At 46.6% G+C, this 19,221-nt stretch overlaps 18 non-coding genes across 18 annotated transcripts; all 18 read left to right on the top strand.

Annotated features, from left to right (window-relative positions):
* Window positions 1–72: 72 nt before the first annotated feature.
* Window positions 73–146, top strand: Trnan-guu. The gene has a single exon. It is a non-coding gene; the product is annotated as a tRNA-Asn (tRNA).
* A 689-nt stretch (window positions 147–835) lies between these two features.
* On the top strand, window positions 836–907 carry Trnat-cgu. The gene has a single exon. It is a non-coding gene; the product is annotated as a tRNA-Thr (tRNA).
* Window positions 908–1,240: 333 nt separating this feature from the next.
* Trnan-guu lies at window positions 1,241–1,314 on the top strand. The gene has a single exon. It is a non-coding gene; the product is annotated as a tRNA-Asn (tRNA).
* A 693-nt stretch (window positions 1,315–2,007) lies between these two features.
* On the top strand, window positions 2,008–2,079 carry Trnat-cgu. The gene has a single exon. It is a non-coding gene; the product is annotated as a tRNA-Thr (tRNA).
* Window positions 2,080–2,412: 333 nt separating this feature from the next.
* Trnan-guu lies at window positions 2,413–2,486 on the top strand. The gene has a single exon. It is a non-coding gene; the product is annotated as a tRNA-Asn (tRNA).
* A 9,555-nt stretch (window positions 2,487–12,041) lies between these two features.
* Window positions 12,042–12,115, top strand: Trnan-guu. The gene has a single exon. It is a non-coding gene; the product is annotated as a tRNA-Asn (tRNA).
* Window positions 12,116–12,804: 689 nt separating this feature from the next.
* Trnat-cgu lies at window positions 12,805–12,876 on the top strand. Its single transcript has one exon. It is a non-coding gene; the product is annotated as a tRNA-Thr (tRNA).
* Window positions 12,877–13,209: 333 nt separating this feature from the next.
* Trnan-guu lies at window positions 13,210–13,283 on the top strand. Its single transcript has one exon. It is a non-coding gene; the product is annotated as a tRNA-Asn (tRNA).
* A 689-nt stretch (window positions 13,284–13,972) lies between these two features.
* Trnat-cgu lies at window positions 13,973–14,044 on the top strand. Its single transcript has one exon. It is a non-coding gene; the product is annotated as a tRNA-Thr (tRNA).
* A 333-nt stretch (window positions 14,045–14,377) lies between these two features.
* Window positions 14,378–14,451, top strand: Trnan-guu. Its single transcript has one exon. It is a non-coding gene; the product is annotated as a tRNA-Asn (tRNA).
* A 689-nt stretch (window positions 14,452–15,140) lies between these two features.
* On the top strand, window positions 15,141–15,212 carry Trnat-cgu. Its single transcript has one exon. It is a non-coding gene; the product is annotated as a tRNA-Thr (tRNA).
* A 333-nt stretch (window positions 15,213–15,545) lies between these two features.
* Window positions 15,546–15,619, top strand: Trnan-guu. Its single transcript has one exon. It is a non-coding gene; the product is annotated as a tRNA-Asn (tRNA).
* A 689-nt stretch (window positions 15,620–16,308) lies between these two features.
* On the top strand, window positions 16,309–16,380 carry Trnat-cgu. Its single transcript has one exon. It is a non-coding gene; the product is annotated as a tRNA-Thr (tRNA).
* Window positions 16,381–16,713: 333 nt separating this feature from the next.
* On the top strand, window positions 16,714–16,787 carry Trnan-guu. Its single transcript has one exon. It is a non-coding gene; the product is annotated as a tRNA-Asn (tRNA).
* A 689-nt stretch (window positions 16,788–17,476) lies between these two features.
* Window positions 17,477–17,548, top strand: Trnat-cgu. Its single transcript has one exon. It is a non-coding gene; the product is annotated as a tRNA-Thr (tRNA).
* Window positions 17,549–17,881: 333 nt separating this feature from the next.
* Window positions 17,882–17,955, top strand: Trnan-guu. Its single transcript has one exon. It is a non-coding gene; the product is annotated as a tRNA-Asn (tRNA).
* Window positions 17,956–18,644: 689 nt separating this feature from the next.
* Window positions 18,645–18,716, top strand: Trnat-cgu. The gene has a single exon. It is a non-coding gene; the product is annotated as a tRNA-Thr (tRNA).
* A 333-nt stretch (window positions 18,717–19,049) lies between these two features.
* On the top strand, window positions 19,050–19,123 carry Trnan-guu. The gene has a single exon. It is a non-coding gene; the product is annotated as a tRNA-Asn (tRNA).
* The last annotated feature ends 98 nt before the right edge of the window (window positions 19,124–19,221 follow it).

Raw genomic sequence — 19,221 nt, 5'->3', positions numbered from 1 at the left:
CATTCTGCGAGATTCCTGCAGAAGGTATACGAATTGCGTTGATATACAGAGCACAAGGGAGCCAAAGTCAAGGCCTCCGTGGCGCAATCGGCTAGCGCGTTCGGCTGTTAACCGAAAGGTTGGTGGTTCGAGCCCACCCGGGGGCGAAATCGTTTTAACCGGCACCGAGGTGAGGACATACGTCAACTTTGTTAGAGATACACAGCTAGTGTGACAATTTGGCTGCGTTTGAGTGATGCCACAGAGCCTTATACACATTCAGCCAAGTGACACTGTAGGTAAAAACATGGCCCTACACAGACGTTCTGCTGTTTTCCTTTTTATTCGTCATGTGTGACACTGCAGTAGAGGGACGCCCGCTACAAAAGACGTATTCTTTACATTCAATTTCAGCATATACGTCGCGAGTGCCATATGACAGGGCCTGTCTCTCGATGTCGATTTGTATTTGGTGTGTCTTAAGTGTCGGTCTGCAGTAGGCCGCTGTTGGCCGAGCGACGTGCAGTCGCCTTACATGAAGCCCCATGGGCAACGCCAGTGCCACTGTGGACAACAGCGCACTGTAGCCAGAGAGAGGAGCCGAAAGGCGCATTTCGCAGTCGAGCCACGCTATCCCACAAGCTGTGCACTAGGTCAGGATTGTGCAGACCGCTAACTTTTGGTGGGCCGACGCTCGTCGTCGATCGTAAGGGCGAAACATTCAAGAGATTTGGAAAACGGCAATGTGGACACCCCCAGCAGCAGCTGTGTGCCAAGTCCGATATCTGGTCGAGGGCTGCAAGATTCAGTATGATGAAGTAACAATTTGGGGATAGCTCACAAACGCTAAGCTGCCGCCTTCTTAGCTCAGTGGTAGAGCACTGGTCTCGTAAACCAGGGGTCGTGAGTTCGAACCTCACAGAAGGCATTCATTTTTTAAACCTTCCTGCAAGGAGCGGAGCTATCTCGAGCAGCATCTAACACATGGCAGTACACTGAATGAAAGGGATGTTCTACAACCTATGACAAGTATTCTACTGGCCTCAGAGGTTTTCTGAATGCATAGGCAGAACATTGGTTTGTATGCATTTTGTAGTATAATGTCATGCTTGGCGATGTCATTCGTTTACGAGCCTCGCTACAGTGTGCATGCACGTTATCCATGTGAAGAGGCGTAAGCAAATGCTACCATTCTGCGAGATTCCTGCAGAAGGTATACGAATTGCGTTGATATACAGAGCACAAGGGAGCCAAAGCCAAGGCCTCCGTGGCGCAATCGGCTAGCGCGTTCGGCTGTTAACCGAAAGGTTGGTGGTTCGAGCCCACCCGGGGGCGAAATCGTTTTAACCGGCACCGAGGTGAGGGCATACGTCAACTTTGTTAGAGATACACAGCTAGTGTGACAATTTGGCTGCGTTTGAGTGATGCCACAGAGCCTTATACACATTCAGCCAAGTGACACTGTAGGTAAAAACATGGCCCTACACAGACGTTCTGCTGTTTTCCTTTTTATTCGTCATGTGTGACACTGCAGTAGAGGGACGCCCGCTACAAAAGACGTATTCTTTACATTCAATTTCAGCATATACGTCGCGAGTGCCATATGACAGGGCCTGTCTCTCGATGTCGATTTGTATTTGGTGTGTCTTAAGTGTCGGTCTGCAGTAGGCCGCTGTTGGCCGAGCGACGTGCAGTCGCTCGCTTTACATGAAGCCCCATGGGCAACGCCAGTGCCACTGTGGACAACAGCGCACTGTAGCCAGAGAGAGGAGCCGAAAGGCGCATTTCGCAGTCGAGCCACGCTATCCCACAAGCTGTGCACTAGGTCAGGATTGTGCAGACCGCTAACTTTTGGTGGGCCGACGCTCGTCGTCGATCGTAAGGGCGAAACATTCAAGAGATTTGGAAAACGGCAATGTGGACACCCCCAGCAGCAGCTGTGTGCCAAATCCGATATCTGGTCGAGGGCTGCAAGATTCAGTATGATGAAGTAACAATTTGGGGATAGCTCACAAACGCTAAGCTGCCGCCTTCTTAGCTCAGTGGTAGAGCACTGGTCTCGTAAACCAGGGGTCGTGAGTTCGAACCTCACAGAAGGCATTCATTTTTTAAACCTTCCTGCAAGGAGCGGAGCTATCTCGAGCAGCATCTAACACATGGCAGTACACTGAATGAAAGGGATGTTCTACAACCTATGACAAGTATTCTACTGGCCTCAGAGGTTTTCTGAATGCATAGGCAGAACATTGGTTTGTATGCATTTTGTAGTATAATGTCATGCTTGGCGATGTCATTCGTTTACGAGCCTCGCTACAGTGTGCATGCACGTTATCCATGTGAAGAGGCGTAAGCAAATGCTACCATTCTGCGAGATTCCTGCAGAAGGTATACGAATTGCGTTGATATACAGAGCACAAGGGAGCCAAAGTCAAGGCCTCCGTGGCGCAATCGGCTAGCGCGTTCGGCTGTTAACCGAAAGGTTGTTGGTTCGAGCCCACCCGGGGGCGAAATCGTTTTAACCGGCACCGAGGTGAGGGCATACGTCAACTTTGTTAGAGATACACAGCTAGTGTGACAATTTGGCTGCGTTTGAGTGATGCCACAGAGCCTTATACACATTCAGCCAAGTGACACTGTAGGTAAAAACATGGCCCTACACAGACGTTCTGCTGTTTTCCTTTTTATTTGTCATGTGTGACACTGCAGTAGAGGGACGCCCGCTACAAAAGACGTATTCTTTACATTCAATTTCAGCATATACGTCGCGAGTGCCATATGACAGGGCCTGTCTCTCGATGTCGATTTGTATTTGGTGTGTCTTAAGTGTCGGTCTGCAGTAGGCCGCTGTTGGCCGAGCGACGTGCAGTCGCCTTACATGAAGCCCCATGGGCAACGCCAGTGCCACTGTGGACAACAGCGCACTGTAGCCAGAGAGAGGAGCCGAAAGGCGCATTTCGCAGTCGAGCCACGCTATCCCACAAGCTGTGCACTAGGTCAGGATTGTGCAGACCGCTAACTTTTGGTGGGCCGACGCTCGTCGTCGATCGTAAGGGCGAAACATTCAAGAGATTTGGAAAACGGCAATGTGGACACCCCCAGCAGCAGCTGTGTGCCAAGTCCGATATCTGGTCGAGGGCTGCAAGATTCAGTATGATGAAGTAACAATTTGGGGATAGCTCACAAACGCTAAGCTGCCGCCTTCTTAGCTCAGTGATAGTGTGGCTCTAGCTGCCGTCGCGTACGGACGTACTTGCCGCCGCTCCGTGTAAACAGCGCTTACGCTAGTACTTATCGTTTCGTGTGTACTGCTTTCTGTTCTGTGTTTAAATTGAGATCTGTTCTACACCAGTTTTGTGTACTGGTTACGTCTTCGGATATTCGTCGCTCTAGGGATTTTCGGTTTTGACCGTAATCCGACCGGTGCTGCACGACATGGCTTCCTCCATCAGGAAGAACACCCTGGTTTTTTCGTTTGAAAAGGAAACTCGCCGGGTTCAACCGTCTGCTCTCGAGGTTCACGAATGGCTCACAGAGGTAATTGGCATTAACCCGGATTCTGTTCATACTACCCAGCTTGATTCCGACAACTACTGTGTGTTTGTTAAGTTCTTTAATCCGTTAATGGTTGATAAAATTCGCGATAAGTTTGGCAACCAAGTCGAGTTTATCCATAGGGACGGCACTAGTAGTATGGTTTCTATCAAAAGGGCTGATACTACATATCGGACTGTTCGAGTTCTTAATTTACCAATTGAACTAGAAAACGAAAAAATTAAGGTTGCTCTGTCTCAATATGGGGATGTAAAAGAAATCATTAATGAACGCTGGTCGCCGCATTATAAACTCCAGTGCTTTAATGGAATAAGGTCGGTTGAAATGGAAGTTAAGACTAATATCCCGTCACATATCTCCGTTGAAGGTCACAAGGCTCATATTGTTTATACTGGACAAATCCCTACATGTCACGTCTGTAATGAGTCAGGTCATTTTCGGCAGGATTGTCCCCGCCGTGTGTTTGTCTTAAAAACGAACCTCATGCAGCGACGTAAATTGACACTCAGTGACGTTATGGCAAACGGTACACCTGTCCAACCTGTAGATGATGTTGCTAAGGAAAGTTCATCTGACTTTCCTTGCAGTGTCACTGATTTTCCACCTATCGTAGCCCCGACGAATCTCGAATCTGTTCCCCCTGATAGGGATGTACAGAATAAAAAACGGCCACTGGAGCGAAGCGATGATCATTCAGGAGATGAATTATATCGCACCTCTCCCACAATCAGAAAACCACGTCCTTCAGCCGACGGAGATTTAGTAGAAGCCGATTGTATGCAGATCGATCCTGCAGTACCACCTGCCACCAACAAATCGGATGTGGAAACGGAGGATCCTACCGACCAGCAGCAACTGTCAACAACTTTGAGTGTCACCGGCGATGTACAACAGCCGCCTCAACGCGACCAACATGAGGAAGTGGCGGGTAAACATCGGCTCCACAACAAACCACGACAACAAGCCACAGGTGGAAACAAACAGGAGAAAGTTGTTGCCAAACAACAGGTCACGACTGTCGGTCGGACGGAAACAGCAACACAGAAGGCCGATGACTCGACAACGATATCGGCATCTCAACCGACGGTACGGCGCAAACTCAAACCACAGCCTAATCTTTCGGCTTCTCGCAATCCATCGCAATCACAACAGTCGCAACAGGGGCAATCAGATTTGAAACAGAAGAATATCGGGTACGAAGTAGTACGTGACGAACCTGACGGCCGTCAAACCACAAGTGCCGGCGAGATCCACCCCCACAGTAGTAACGATTAATGGAAACTTGTTTACGGCATAGTGACGTTGCGTTCGGACGGAAGGCCTCTATAAGTTGTTTTTCTCTTTTGTTCCGTATGGTTTTTTCAATGTTTTCTGTGCTGTTGTTCGTCTGACACGCTGACAGTCCTCAAAGTCTAAATTCAACCTAATGTAGACATGTCTCAAGCCTATAAACTGTTAACCATAAATATTAACAACCTGCAATCCGACCTTAAAGTAGCAATGCTCCGGCAATTCGTTTACGAATCTGAAGCAGACATCATTCTGCTACAGGAGGTGGCAGTCAAAAGTTTTGATATTCCTGGTTTCCAATCCATTGAAAACGTAGCTCACGAACTTCATACAGGCACGGCCGTGCTAGTCCGTAATGGTATCCCCGTCACAGAGGTCGAAAAACTTGAATCTGGTCGCGGTATTAGCTGCCAAATCTTTGATGTCACTGTTGTAAATGTGTACGCACCCTCCGGCAGCAGTTACAAGTCAGCGAGAAGTGCCTATTTTAAAGATGAAGTCATTTATTTGCTTCGAAAGGACCCCGTTAACATTGTTCTAGGTGGTGATTTTAACTGCGTGGTACATCAGACGGATCAGAGGCCACAGTTTAATTACTGTCATGACCTTCGCGAACTCGTCATCAAGGTTCGGTTGAAAGATACGTGGGAAATTCTGCACCCCACCCTGGTTAAATTTACTTTTTTTACCCCTACTTCAAGTAGTCGACTTGACCGGATCTATATATCGTCTCATATCAGCAACCGAGTTCTTGATACTGAAGTTATTCCAGCTCCGTTTTCTGACCATTGTGCCTATGCTGTCACCTTAACCCTCTAACCGGAACATCTTTTACTCGGCGGTAAGATGGAACATCGGTCTGCTAGACCGCTAGGACATTTAAAGTGTATTTTTCTCTATTTTTATGACTTTTCCGCACTTCTACGTTGCTTCTCTCTCTCTTTAAGGTGTAATTAAACATAATAATAGGTTTTTGAACCATAATATTTGTTAAAATACCAGTAAATTCAAGTTTATTACTAGGAAAAACTTTAATTTGCAGTGTTTTGTTGTTTACACATTACTCCTTTAGAAATACTTTTTTTTTACATTATTATAGTTACAACACAAAGAAAATGAATACTAAAATGTAATGCAAAGAAAAAATTTAACTTTTATTTTTAATTGCACAAGTCTTGCACACTTTTCGTGAACACTCCAAGCACGTTGGTTCTTCGCAAGAAATACACTTGTAGGCAGTTTTCCTCTTTTTTTGATATGGACAAAATCGACAGGTTTTTCTTTTACCAAGTGTGTCCGTCGGACACTCATCAACTCGAACAACAAATTTATTCCGTTGGCTAACGATTTGCTTTTCTTTTGCTGCCTCTTCTTCTAAAGATGAAATAATACTTTGTAGCTCTTGAGGCAGATTGGAGATTGCCAGTCGGGATTTTACGAAATCGTAGACCAAATATAGAGAAACTCTTTTCAGGAAATCAAAACGTGATACGGTTTTCTTCTCTCCAAAAAGTCCATAAAGTATACTTGCGTTTGATCCAGCCATGGCCACCATGTGGTAAAAAATAGCCAACGGCCACCTTCTTGTTTTGCGATTAGTAGAATAAACACTGCACTTCATATCTAGCGTGTCTATTCCACTTTTTGTGGCGTTATAAAAAGATATGATTTCAGGTTTATCATTTGAAACGTCAGTGTAATTGGAATGATGCATTGACGAAAGAAGTAGGACTGCCTTATTCCTTTTTGGGACATAAGAAAGCAGAGTCATTTCTTTCGTAAAGCCATAAAGGCTGGACCCAATTTCACGATCGCTTCTTGCTTGAAATTCTGCTGGTATCTGGGGTCTGTTTCTTTTTAGTGTCCCAACTAATGTCAAATTGTGAGCTAGTAGCTCCTGGGCAAGTTCCACAGAACAAAACCAATTGTCGCAACTAATATTTCTGTTTGTGCCATACAGCCCTTTAGATAGGCGGATTACAGACTGCGTGGGAATGCTCTTTTTCTTTTCTGCTGTAGAAAGTGTGGCTCCATCACAGCCTTTGCCGGAGTAGATGTAGGCATTGTAAATATATGCATTGTGTGCATCTGCCAGACCCATGACCTTAATGCCATATTTAGCCGGTTTATTCGGCATATATATACGAAATTTAACCCTCCCTCTGAAAGGCACCAAAGTTTCATCAACTGTCAAATGCGCTCCAGGGCTATAAATTTGTTGGCAGTTCCAAATAAACTTATTAAATATGTCTGTAATGGCAGCAGCTGGGTCATATTTTTCCCTCTGTTCCCTCGTGCTCGAGTCATCGAATCTAAATGCCCTAAGCAATATTCCTAATCGCTTTTCTGTTATTATTGATCGAAAAATTGGCCTCCCCAAGACCGAAGTGGAAAACAGCGAGGTCATAGGCTCCCTCGCAGATTTGAATATGCTGCAAAGAACTGTGACTCCAATCACAGCGTTCACTTCCTGCACAGTAGTGTCTCTGTAAGCTACACTTTCTTTTAGTTCAATAACAGAACGAATTTTGGCCAACTTTTCATTAGTATGCTTTACAATCGTCTCAATCATGTCGTCAGTAAACAAAAGGCGCCACACTTCACCTGGGAGTGGGTTTTTCCCCACGGTAAGAGCAGGCCCTTGTATCTTTGATAGCCGTACCTTTATTATATTGGATGCTGCTGTTCGCGTCTTAGAGCGAACAGGAGTTGATGACCATGTGAAACACTTGTTTCTTCCGTAGTAAGAAACTGGAAGACGACTCTCATCTAGAGTGTCATCAGAACGCGTAGATGAGCTAGCAACATCAGCAGGCTTCTGTGGAGTGATTAGTCTGCTTCCACCAGAAGTTATGTCAGACTGTGGTTGCTCTCCAGTTTCTTCGCGAACTGCGGTATTTTCGACTTCAAATATTTCTCGAATAGTTTCATCATCGCGATCATCATCATTGGGAGAGTCATCGTCATTATCTGTTTCATTGCGAGGATCTTGGATAGTAAGGTCCTCATCTGGAATGCATGATTCATCTGAATCCACTTCCGAGTCTGATTCTTCAAGGTAATTTTGAGAGCGTGCAAGGGCTACAATTCTTTTCGACCGATTTGAAACATATTTCGGACCTTCCATTGTAAACCTGCAAGGAAAAAGGGAAAAATGAGTTTTAACGAAATTTAATGGGGATAATTCTATCGCTGTAATAAGTTTGCGCGGTAAATTGGAGAATGTGTGTGAAAAACGGAAAGAGGAAAAATTAAAACGTTAAATACGAGTTGTTACACTTTTTTCTCGTTCTTCTATGAACACAAAAGTATTAAGCATCGTGTGGTGGCAAAAATTTCAATCAAATAGATGAAATGTTGCTACACAGAAAACAGAAGAGTTCAAAGAGTGGAACATCGGTCATACAGACCGACAAATGCGTGATACTTTTAGGAACACCGGTCTGGGAGACCGGCAAAAATTTGACACTTTTAGGAACACCCGGTCTGTCAGACCGGGAGGGGAATGCATTTTTTCGGAACACGGTCTCACAGACCGACAATACGTAACAAAAATTCTACTTACTTGAAAACAATGCATGCGCCGACAATACGTTGTTGGCCAGCTGCGGTTCGGGACCCGACTGAAGATTACTGGGCTTCTCCCCACCCTCACGAACAATGCAGCGCCGTTAGCATTGTTAATGTCAACTATGGCGGTATCTCAGACCGATGTTCCGTTCAAAGGGTTAAATCTCGACAAGCAACCAACAAAAAGGTTCAAAGGGCAGTGGATGCTTAACACTTCTCATCTTCAAGACCTGGAGCTCGAAGATGCCATTTGTGCAACATGGAATTTTTGTCTCCGCTCCATTAACAAGCACAGAACTAAACTAGAGTGGTGGACACACACAGCTAAAAGAAAACTGCGACAATGCCTGATCTCTTACTGCTATCAGAAAGCGACGGATAACAAGAAGACAACAGAATTTTATTATGCCCTTTTAAGAGAATTATATGACAAATCTCATGACTCCAATGTTTACGCTGCACAAATCCAACGAGTCAAAGCGAAGCTGTTAAGCATTAAGCACAGGCAATTAGATGGCCTAAAAATTAAAGCTAAGACCAAATCTGTTAGTGATAGCGAAATGACTTCCTTATACCATCTCATCAAACACCGTTCCAATCGTGTGCGGACCTTCGTTGACGAACTAGTTACCCCAACCGGTGATCATCTTGTGCACCAAAAGGACATTGTTCAGGGTTTTTATCATTATTATAGAGAATTATACTCAGAAGATCCACTTGATGTAAATCTGACGTCTGATTTCCTTCAGCCTTTGGGCAGTAACTTAACTGCAGAAGACAACAATGAATTTCTTGCCGATTTCGCAATTTCAGATGTCTTAGACTTAATTGTCGGTTCCCCTGCAAACAAATCCCCTGGTCCAGATGGTCTCCCCAAAGAATTCTATCACAAATTTTGGCATGTCGTTGGACCCACCCTCACAGAAATTATTAACGAAGTCTTTCGAGGCCACAGAATACCGGACGCGTTGAAAGAAGGTAGAACAGTGCTCATACCGAAACAAAGAGGCCACAGGCAAATTGATAACTTCCGGCCTATCATGCTGTTAAATTTTGATTATAAGACTATTGCCAGAGCGATAAACAGTAGATTAATCTTGATAGCCCGGCATGTCATTAAGAATCATCAGTCTTGCATCCCTGGCAGAAGCGTAATGACCACAATCGCTGACATCAGGGACGTAATTTCGATCACGGCGGCGACCAACATCAACTGTGCCCTACTGTTTGTCGACCTTTCTAAGGCTTTTGATCGTGTGAGTCACCGTTACATCCTCCAGATCATGGAAAGGATTGGATTAGATAACACAGTAGTAACCTTACTCCGCAATGTCATCACAGGCATTACCACCCGATTGTGTGTTAACGGCCAGTCGACAATACCGATTACACTTATGAGAGGGGTCCCACAGGGAAGTCCTCTCTCGATGTTGCTCTTTGCCTTTTCTCTGGAACCTCTCCTCAGGAAACTGGAGTCCACATTACCAGGTCTCTCTATATCAAGAGCTTGTTTTGCAGTGCGTGCCTATGCCGATGACGTCACAGCAGTTATTCGTTGTGTAAACGACGTAAAGACGATTAAAACGGAAATCGACAAATACAGTAAGGTGTCTGGAGCTAAACTCAATGAAGGAAAATGCAAACTGGTTAACTTGAGAGGTCTTGAACATGTATCCATACCCTGGGCCCAAAAAGTGGACAATCCTAAGTCACTAGGTATTATCGTCGACAAATGTCCTCTTAAAATGGCGGCGAAAAACTGGAAAGCTGTTACGAACAGCATGCATGGTCTCATTGTTGAAAACAACTGGCGCTCTGCGAACTTGATAGAAAGGGTCAAGATAGTCAATATATGTATTTTCTCCAAAGCATACTACTTGGCACAAGTATTTCCCATACCTAAAGTTCAGGCCAGAAAAATGTTGCAAATAGCTAGCAGATTCGTGTGGAAAGGGAACATTTTTAAACTCGACAGTGCCACGCTAACAAAATCACGACCCGACGGCGGGCTAGGGCTCACTGACATCCATAAAACAGCCAATGCCCTTTTTCTGAAACGCACTTCGCGCCTAGTATACAGTCACGACCCAAACATAACTGCAAGTCTGTTCCACGTCCTTCGCCCTGGAAACATACACCCGCCCGTCGACATCAGCAACATAAACTACCAGCTGAAACATGTACGAGAATATTTCATTGAAACAAGTTATGTAGGCGAAAGCATCTTACAAAACTCGCATTTGACAACGAATGAAGTCATGCAGAAATGGTCTAAGATGCGTCAATGTAATACAATTGAGGCAAAAAATCCATCTTGTAACTGGAAGACCCTATGGAGGAACATTAGTCTTAAGATTCATACATGGGATGTTGCATCAACTTGGTACCAGGTGGTGAATGATACCATCGCCACTAATGTCAAATTACACAGAATAGGCTTACATCCCTCTGATAAATGTGTTAAGTGTGGTTTAATCGACACTTTGCTTCATCGTTTCACCTGCTGCGGACACTTAAACAACTGGCGATGGGTGAGGGAAAAACTCGCACTATTATCGAGAAGCTCGCCAGCGAGTATCTCGACCACTATCATCACGAACCCAGATACGGACTACTATCCTATGGCTAAGAATACTACAATGATGTGGATATTGGCAAATTATGTGCATTATACGATCACCAGACGGGACGGCGACAACCTAGTTGAATTTTTGGCATACATGCATACTGCTTATTGGAGAATAAAACAAACGGGCAACTTGACAAAAATCTTTGGCAATATGTTGGACATTGTTTTTGAAAAACAAGGGATCGGTTAGTCTGTTGCTGCTGCAGCAGCCCCTCTCATCTGCCTCTACCGAGCAGACAATTGTGACGAGTTCCAGTCTCAGCGTCCGTCATGTTCAAATTGATCTCAGATACACAGTGACAACGATATTCAAAAAAAAAAAAAAAAAAAAGTGGTGGAGTGTCTGCTATAAAAAAAAAAAAAAAAAAAAAAAAGTGGTTAAAAAAAAAAAAAAAAAAAAAAGTGGTTAAGGCGTCTAAAAAAAAAAAAAGTGGTTAAGGCAAAAAAAAAAAAAAATGGATAAGGCGAAAAAAAAAAAAAAAAAAAGTGGTTAAGGCGTCTAAAAACTAGAAAAAAAAAAAAAAAAAAAGTGGTTAAGGCGATAAAAAAAAAAAAAAAAAAAAGTGGTTAAGGCGTTGGACTGCTAATCCAATGTGCTCTGCACGCGTTAAAAAAAAAAAAAAAAAAAAAGTGGTAGAGCACTGGTCTCGTAAACCAGGGGTCGTGAGTTCGAACCTCACAGAAGGCATTCATTTTTTAAACCTTCCTGCAAGGAGCGGAGCTATCTCGAGCAGCATCTAACACATGGCAGTACACTGAATGAAAGGGATGTTCTACAACCTATGACAAGTATTCTACTGGCCTCAGAGGTTTTCTGAATGCATAGGCAGAACATTGGTTTGTATGCATTTTGTAGTATAATGTCATGCTTGGCGATGTCATTCGTTTACGAGCCTCGCTACAGTGTGCATGCACGTTATCCATGTGAAGAGGCGTAAGCAAATGCTACCATTCTGCGAGATTCCTGCAGAAGGTATACGAATTGCGTTGATATACAGAGCACAAGGGAGCCAAAGTCAAGGCCTCCGTGGCGCAATCGGCTAGCGCGTTCGGCTGTTAACCGAAAGGTTGGTGGTTCGAGCCCACCCGGGGGCGAAATCGTTTTAACCGGCACCGAGGTGAGGGCATACGTCAACTTTGTTAGAGATACACAGCTAGTGTGACAATTTGGCTGCGTTTGAGTGATGCCACAGAGCCTTATACACATTCAGCCAAGTGACACTGTAGGTAAAAACATGGCCCTACAAAGACGTTCTGCTGTTTTCCTTTTTATTCGTCATGTGTGACACTGCAGTAGAGGGACGCCCGCTACAAAAGACGTATTCTTTACATTCAATTTCAGCATATACGTCGCGAGTGCCATATGACAGGGCCTGTCTCTCGATGTCGATTTGTATTTGGTGTGTCTTAAGTGTCGGTCTGCAGTAGGCCGCTGGTGGCCGAGCGACGTGCAGTCGCCTTACATGAAGCCCCATGGGCAACGCCAGTGCCACTGTGGACAACAGCGCACTGTAGCCAGAGAGAGGAGCCGAAAGGCGCATTTCGCAGTCGAGCCACGCTATCCCACAAGCTGTGCACTAGGTCAGGATTGTGCAGACCGCTAACTTTTGGTGGGCCGACGCTCGTCGTCGATCGTAAGGGCGAAACATTCAAGAGATTTGGAAAACGGCAATGTGGACACCCCCAGCAGCAGCTGTGTGCCAAATCCGATATCTGGTCGAGGGCTGCAAGATTCAGTATGATGAAGTAACAATTTGGGGATAGCTCACAAACGCTAAGCTGCCGCCTTCTTAGCTCAGTGGTAGAGCACTGGTCTCGTAAACCAGGGGTCGTGAGTTCGAACCTCACAGAAGGCATTCATTTTTTAAACCTTCCTGCAAGGAGCGGAGCTATCTCGAGCAGCATCTAACACATGGCAGTACACTGAATGAAAGGGATGTTCTACAACCTATGACAAGTATTCTACTGGCCTCAGAGGTTTTCTGAATGCATAGGCAGAACATTGGTTTGTATGCATTTTGTAGTATAATGTCATGCTTGGCGATGTCATTCGTTTACGAGCCTCGCTACAGTGTGCATGCACGTTATCCATGTGAAGAGGCGTAAGCAAATGCTACCATTCTGCGAGATTCCTGCAGAAGGTATACGAATTGCGTTGATATACAGAGCACAAGGGAGCCAAAGTCAAGGCCTCCGTGGCGCAATCGGCTAGCGCGTTCGGCTGTTAACCGAAAGGTTGGTGGTTCGAGCCCACCCGGGGGCGAAATCGTTTTAACCGGCACCGAGGTGAGGGCATACGTCAACTTTGTTAGAGATACACAGCTAGTGTGACAATTTGGCTGCGTTTGAGTGATGCCACAGAGCCTTATACACATTCAGCCAAGTGACACTGTAGGTAAAAACATGGCCCTACACAGACGTTCTGCTGTTTTCCTTTTTATTCGTCATGTGTGACACTGCAGTAGAGGGACGCCCGCTACAAAAGACGTATTCTTTACATTCAATTTCAGCATATACGTCGCGAGTGCCATATGACAGGGCCTGTCTCTCGATGTCGATTTGTATTTGGTGTGTCTTAAGTGTCGGTCTGCAGTAGGCCGCTGTTGGCCGAGCGACGTGCAGTCGCCTTACATGAAGCCCCATGGGCAACGCCAGTGCCACTGTGGACAACAGCGCACTGTAGCCAGAGAGAGGAGCCGAAAGGCGCATTTCGCAGTCGAGCCACGCTATCCCACAAGCTGTGCACTAGGTCAGGATTGTGCAGACCGCTAACTTTTGGTGGGCCGACGCTCGTCGTCGATCGTAAGGGCGAAACATTCAAGAGATTTGGAAAACGGCAATGTGGACACCCCCAGCAGCAGCTGTGTGCCAAATCCGATATCTGGTCGAGGGCTGCAAGATTCAGTATGATGAAGTAACAATTTGGGGATAGCTCACAAACGCTAAGCTGCCGCCTTCTTAGCTCAGTGGTAGAGCACTGGTCTCGTAAACCAGGGGTCGTGAGTTCGAACCTCACAGAAGGCATTCATTTTTTAAACCTTCCTGCAAGGAGCGGAGCTATCTCGAGCAGCATCTAACACATGGCAGTACACTGAATAAAAGGGATGTTCTACAACCTATGACAAGTATTCTACTGGCCTCAGAGGTTTTCTGAATGCATAGGCAGAACATTGGTTTGTATGCATTTTGTAGTATAATGTCATGCTTGGCGATGTCATTCGTTTACGAGCCTCGCTACAGTGTGCATGCACGTTATCCATGTGAAGAGGCGTAAGCAAATGCTACCATTCTGCGAGATTCCTGCAGAAGGTATACGAATTGCGTTGATATACAGAGCACAAGGAAGCCAAAGTCAAGGCCTCCGTGGCGCAATCGGCTAGCGCGTTCGGCTGTTAACCGAAAGGTTGGTGGTTCGAGCCCACCCGGGGGCGAAATCGTTTTAACCGGCACCGAGGTGAGGACATACGTCAACTTTGTTAGAGATACACAGCTAGTGTGACAATTTGGCTGCGTTTGAGTGATGCCACAGAGCCTTATACACATTCAGCCAAGTGACACTGTAGGTAAAAACATGGCCCTACACAGACGTTCTGCTGTTTTCCTTTTTATTCGTCATGTGTGACACTGCAGTAGAGGGACGCCCGCTACAAAAGACGTATTCTTTACATTCAATTTCAGCATATACGTCGCGAGTGCCATATGACAGGGCCTGTCTCTCGATGTCGATTTGTATTTGGTGTGTCTTAAGTGTCGGTCTGCAGTAGGCCGCTGTTGGCCGAGCGACGTGCAGTCGCCTTACATGAAGCCCCATGGGCAACGCCAGTGCCACTGTGGACAACAGCGCACTGTAGCCAGAGAGAGGAGCCGAAAGGCGCATTTCGCAGTCGAGCCACGCTATCCCACAAGCTGTGCACTAGGTCAGGATTGTGCAGACCGCTAACTTTTGGTGGGCCGACGCTCGTCGTCGATCGTAAGGGCGAAACATTCAAGAGATTTGGAAAACGGCAATGTGGACACCCCCAGCAGCAGCTGTGTGCCAAGTCCGATATCTGGTCGAGGGCTGCAAGATTCAGTATGATGAAGTAACAATTTGGGGATAGCTCACAAACGCTAAGCTGCCGCCTTCTTAGCTCAGTGGTAGAGCACTGGTCTCGTAAACCAGGGGTCGTGAGTTCGAACCTCACAGAAGGCATTCATTTTTTAAACCTTCCTGCAAGGAGCGGAGCTATCTCGAGCAGCATCTAACACATGGCAGTACACTGAATGAAAGGGATGTTCTACAACCTATGACAAGTATTCTACTGGCCTCAGAGGTTTTCTGAATGCATAGGCAGAACATTGGTTTGTATGCATTTTGTAGTATAATGTCATGCTTGGCGATGTCATTCGTTTACGAGCCTCGCTACAGTGTGCATGCACGTTATCCATGTGAAGAGGCGTAAGCAAATGCTACCATTCTGCGAGATTCCTGCAGAAGGTATACGAATTGCGTTGATATACAGAGCACAAGGGAGCCAAAGTCATGGCCTCCGTGGCGCACTCGGCTAGCGCGTTCGGCTGTTAACCGAAAGGTTGGTGGTTCGAGCCCACCCGGGGGCGAAATCGTTTTAACCGGCACCGAGGTGAGGGCATACGTCAACTTTGTTAGAGATACACAGCTAGTGTGACAATTTGGCTGCGTTTGAGTGATGCCACAGAGCCTTATACACATTCAGCCAAGTGACACTGTAGGTAAAAACATGGCCCTACACAGACGTTCTGCTGTTTTCCTTTTTATTCGTCATGTGTGACACTGCAGTAGAGGGACGCCCGCTACAAAAGACGTATTCTTTACATTCAATTTCAGCATATACGTCGCGAGTGCCATATGACAGGGCCTGTCTCTCGATGTCGATTTGTATTTGGTGTGTCTTAAGTGTCGGTCTGCAGTAGGCCGCTGTTGGCCGAGCGACGTGCAGTCGCCTTACATGAAGCCCCATGGGCAACGCCAGTGCCACTGTGGACAACAGCGCACTGTAGCCAGAGAGAGGAGCCGAAAGGCGCATTTCGCAGTCGAGCCACGCTATCCCACAAGCTGTGCACTAGGTCAGGATTGTGCAGACCGCTAACTTTTGGTGGGCCGACGCTCGTCGTCGATCGTAAGGGCGAAACATTCAAGAGATTTGGAAAACGGCAATGTGGACACCCCCAGCAGCAGCTGTGTGCCAAGTCCGATATCTGGTCGAGGGCTGCAAGATTCAGTATGATGAAGTAACAATTTGGGGATAGCTCACAAACGCTAAGCTGCCGCCTTCTTAGCTCAGTGGTAGAGCACTGGTCTCGTAAACCAGGGGTCGTGAGTTCGAACCTCACAGAAGGCATTCATTTTTTAAACCTTCCTGCAAGGAGCGGAGCTATCTCGAGCAGCATCTAACACATGGCAGTACACTGAATGAAAGGGATGTTCTACAACCTATGACAAGTATTCTACTGGCCTCAGAGGTTTTCTGAATGCATAGGCAGAACATTGGTTTGTATGCATTTTGTAGTATAATGTCATGCTTGGCGATGTCATTCGTTTACGAGCCTCGCTACAGTGTGCATGCACGTTATCCATGTGAAGAGGCGTAAGCAAATGCTACCATTCTGCGAGATTCCTGCAGAAGGTATACGAATTGCGTTGATATACAGAGCACAAGGGAGCCAAAGCCAAGGCCTCCGTGGCGCAATCGGCTAGCGCGTTCGGCTGTTAACCGAAAGGTTGGTGGTTCGAGCCCACCCGGGGGCGAAATCGTTTTAACCGGCACCGAGGTGAGGGCATACGTCAACTTTGTTAGAGATACACAGCTAGTGTGACAATTTGGCTGCGTTTGAGTGATGCCACAGAGCCTTATACACATTCAGCCAAGTGACACTGTAGGTAAAAACATGGCCCTACACAGACGTTCTGCTGTTTTCCTTTTTATTCGTCATGTGTGACACTGCAGTAGAGGGACGCCCGCTACAAAAGACGTATTCTTTACATTCAATTTCAGCATATACGTCGCGAGTGCCATATGACAGGGCCTGTCTCTCGATGTCGATTTGTATTTGGTGTGTCTTAAGTGTCGGTCTGCAGTAGGCCGCTGTTGGCCGAGCGACGTGCAGTCGCCTTACATGAAGCCCCATGGGCAACGCCAGTGCCACTGTGGACAACAGCGCACTGTAGCCAGAGAGAGGAGCCGAAAGGCGCATTTCGCAGTCGAGCCACGCTATCCCACAAGCTGTGCACTAGGTCAGGATTGTGCAGACCGCTAACTTTTGGTGGGCCGACGCTCGTCGTCGATCGTAAGGGCGAAACATTCAAGAGATTTGGAAAACGGCAATGTGGACACCCCCAGCAGCAGCTGTGTGCCAAGTCCGATATCTGGTCGAGGGCTGCAAGATTCAGTATGATGAAGTAACAATTTGGGGATAGCTCACAAACGCTAAGCTGCCGCCTTCTTAGCTCAGTGGTAGAGCACTGGTCTCGTAAACCAGGGGTCGTGAGTTCGAACCTCACAGAAGGCATTCATTTTTTAAACCTTCCTGCAAGGAGCGGAGCTATCTCGAGCAGCATCTAACACATGGCAGTACACTGAATGAAAGGGATGTTCTACAACCTATGACAAGTATTCTACTGGCCTCAGAGGTTTTCTGAATGCATAGGCAGAACATTGGTTTGTATGCATTTTGTAGTATAATGTCATGCTTGGCGATGTCATTCGTTTACGAGCCTCGCTACAGTGTGCATGCACGTTATCCATGTGAAGAGGCGTAAGCAAATGCTACCATTCTGCGAGATTCCTGCAGAAGGTATACGAATTGCGTTGATATACAGAGCACAAGGGAGCCAAAGTCAAGGCCTCCGTGGCGCACTCGGCTAGCGCGTTCGGCTGTTAACCGAAAGGTTGGTGGTTCGAGCCCACCCGGGGGCGAAATCGTTTTAACCGGCACCGAGGTGAGGGCATACGTCAACTTTGTTAGAGATACACAGCTAGTGTGACAATTTGGCTGCGTTTGAGTGATGCCACAGAGCCTTATACACATTCAGCCAAGTGACACTGTAGGTAAAAACATGGCCCTACACAGACGTTCTGCTGTTTTCCTTTTTATTCGTCATGTGTGACACTGCAGTAGAGGGACGCCCGCTACAAAAGACGTATTCTTTACATTCAATTTCAGCATATACGTCGCGAGTGCCATATGACAGGGCCTGTCTCTCGATGTCGATTTGTATTTGGTGTGTCTTAAGTGTCGGTCTGCAGTAGGCCGCTGTTGGCCGAGCGACGTGCAGTCGCCTTACATGAAGCCCCATGGGCAACGCCAGTGCCACTGTGGACAACAGCGCACTGTAGCCAGAGAGAGGAGCCGAAAGGCGCATTTCGCAGTCGAGCCACGCTATCCCACAAGCTGTGCACTAGGTCAGGATTGTGCAGACCGCTAACTTTTGGTGGGCCGACGCTCGTCGTCGATCGTAAGGGCGAAACATTCAAGAGATTTGGAAAACGGCAATGTGGACACCCCCAGCAGCAGCTGTGTGCCAAGTCCGATATCTGGTCGAGGGCTGCAAGATTCAGTATGATGAAGTAACAATTTGGGGATAGCTCACAAACGCTAAGCTGCCGCCTTCTTAGCTCAGTGGTAGAGCACTGGTCTCGTAAACCAGGGGTCGTGAGTTCGAACCTCACAGAAGGCATTCATTTTTTAAACCTTCCTGCAAGGAGCGGAGCTATCTCGAGCAGCATCTAACACATGGCAGTACACTGAATGAAAGGGATGTTCTACAACCTATGACAAGTATTCTACTGGCCTCAGAGGTTTTCTGAATGCATAGGCAGAACATTGGTTTGTATGCATTTTGTAGTATAATGTCATGCTTGGCGATGTCATTCGTTTACGAGCCTCGCTACAGTGTGCATGCACGTTATCCATGTGAAGAGGCGTAAGCAAATGCTACCATTCTGCGAGATTCCTGCAGAAGGTATACGAATTGCGTTGATATACAGAGCACAAGGGAGCCAAAGCCAAGGCCTCCGTGGCGCAATCGGCTAGCGCGTTCGGCTGTTAACCGAAAGGTTGGTGGTTCGAGCCCACCCGGGGGCGAAATCGTTTTAACCGGCACCGAGGTGAGGGCATACGTCAACTTTGTTAGAGATACACAGCTAGTGTGACAATTTGGCTGCGTTTGAGTGATGCCACAG

The sequence above is a fragment of the Schistocerca americana genome, chromosome 5, assembly GCF_021461395.2.
Source record: "Schistocerca americana isolate TAMUIC-IGC-003095 chromosome 5, iqSchAmer2.1, whole genome shotgun sequence".
In the NCBI taxonomy this organism is placed as follows: domain Eukaryota; kingdom Metazoa; phylum Arthropoda; class Insecta; order Orthoptera; family Acrididae; genus Schistocerca; species Schistocerca americana.
This window is presented reverse-complemented; position numbering and strand designations above follow the sequence as displayed.